Genomic DNA, 2593 nt, shown 5'->3' on the forward strand with positions numbered 1-2593 from the left:
AACCTGCCACTTAAGTTAAGTTAAGTAAGTTTATTTACCACCCTGGCTATCTGCTCAGGCGTGGGCAATCGTGATTACAGTTTTATATTCATTTGACATAGTACAATATTCTGTGACTACTGTAATTGTACATGATAAAACAAAAATATAAATCATACATTTTAAGAAAAAATATTACGTTGATATGCTTTTGCCACTCTGTTTACATAACGCTGTTCTTTATTTACGACAGTTTTACATAGTAATTTTAGGATAATGTATCAGATGAAATTAAATATTCACATAGTTATTTACACCTCATGTTAGGTGGTCTGAAAGGCTGTATCACATGGCATTCCGAGATATAGCGCTCATTGCTTGGCTTGTTTTCTTCGTTACACAGTCTACATCTAGATTCATCTACACTTCTTGCACAATGCAGTTGTCAGTACATTCTGGCAATAACCACGTCACATTGTCTGGTTTGACTTCGGTGCCACCCATAGGAAGGCTTGCTATTTCTATAGTGATCGTAGTGCCTTGTGGTACAGCTTTTAGGACTTTGTGTGTTTGTCAGATCTACTAGTTCTTCCTTATGAGAACTTTTTAGTATATGTGCAACCCTAACAAAGGGCATCCCAAGATCTATCACTGATTAGCTCTGTTACAAGCATGCTTCTGACGTTTCAATGCACAAGATCCCTTCCTATTACGTAATCTAGCCTGCCTCCCACCATGTAAGTTTGCCTGTCTGTATCATATACGGTCATAGATCTATTGTTTACAAAATGTCTGAAATCTTTGCCATTTTCATTACATTGACCATCTCCAAATGTATAATGTCTAGCATTAAAATCTCCCATGCATATTGTGCCGTGATTCTGAAAGTTGGGCAGTGAATCAGTTTGAAACTTTCTACACCTTGCGTTTACATTGTAGAGAGAGGAAAACCCAGAGGCTGTTCGAGTATGTAAATGCTGATAGTGCACATTACTGTCATCAGACTTCTGCACCAGCTTATGCGGTATGGTGTCAATGACATGGCGTTTTTATTTTAGTGGCTGATGTGAAGGGCTCTTGTAAACAGATAACGTCAACATTATTGTTATGAATATAGTAAAGCAAGTCATTAATTCTAAGGTTGACACCACGTACCTTCCATGAAAGAAAAGTAATTGTTTTCTTGTTTCCAATCACACCCTATGATTAGCTGATTGGTCAAATCTGTGTTTAAGAAACCCTTTAGTCTGCATATGTCTTGTATAGCATTACATATCTGTGTTGCTTCTTAATTATTTGATATAATTTTCTGAGCGTTTTCCCACAGTTCTTCCGTTTCCTGCACATCTTCGTCGGCGTTACTTTCACTGTCGCCACCGCTTTCAGATGATCCGTCGATAGTACCATGAATAATGTCAGAGACCTCATTAGTATTTTTAACATCACTAACATCAATAGGAAGCATATTTTCCCTGTCTACACTAACACTTTCTTTCCATTAACATGTTTTCAATATAGCAAGATCTTGCCTGCGGCTTCGTATTTCCTCAACCATTTGCTTGATTTTTTTCATCATTGGTTACTCTGTGGCACTGTTTCATGGGATGGGGAGTTCCCCTGGCAGTTGCAGGAATTCCTGTGGGTTGGTGACGTCACACGGCACTGGGTGGGGTGTAGCGGGGCTGGGCATCGCCACTCCGTGGTCGATGGGTATGGTCGGGGCAGGGGGCGGGGGGTGCGCGTGTCGGTTTGTGGGGGCAGTTACGGTGCCAGGCCGTCACACCTTGCACTCCGCACCTAACGCACCTCTTCACGATGGTGACGGTGTCTTTATTGTCGTTGTCCATCTTGTAGTTTCTTGCATGGCAGTCAGTCCTTTGTCTGGTGAACTTCTGCACAGACATCACAAGCTGTTTCTTTCCTGCAATATTTAGCTACCTGGCCGTAACTCTGGCAATTGTATCAGACCACAACCTCTGAGCACCACGGTCGAATGGAGCTCGGTTGTGTGTATCTTCCAAATAATTGGTACTCTTTAAGTGGCGGCTGTTCTCTGCTCCATACAATGATGATACCTTTTAAGGGCTGTCCGTCTTTATAAATCCTCCGAGCTTTAAAAACACCCGGAAGGTGCAGTGCTTCCTCTGCGGCAGATGATTAAATCGACGGTAGGCGTGTCCTCCGGAAAGGCCACTCGTATGTGCCTGTCCAAGGGGGTGATGGGTTCGCGTCGGTTGGTCTTTTCTCCGGTTGGTTTGTCAGTCAGGTTGCTGGAGTCACATGATGCGGTCTTCATTTTCTTTTTTTCTTTTTTGTCTGAACGAGTTGGAATCCTTCGTCATCAGTATTGACAGGCGAATCCTTATTGTCCATGCCCTTATGCTCAGTGGAATCAATCCTTCCCATAGGGTGGAGGGTTGATAGGCTGGTAGTTGGCATTGCGGGGGTCCCGAGCATGTCCCTCACTGATGGGGCGGCGAGGAGGTGGTTGTCCGCTTCTGAGGTGAATTATTCCCTGCGGTCGGGCGTTGGAAGTGTTACTCGGACACTATACACAGTACTAAACACTTTTTTTTCTACATGCCTTGACCATAGTATCCGACACAATTTGGTG

Source organism: Penaeus chinensis, chromosome 32, assembly GCF_019202785.1.
Source record: "Penaeus chinensis breed Huanghai No. 1 chromosome 32, ASM1920278v2, whole genome shotgun sequence".
Lineage (NCBI taxonomy): Eukaryota > Metazoa > Arthropoda > Malacostraca > Decapoda > Penaeidae > Penaeus > Penaeus chinensis.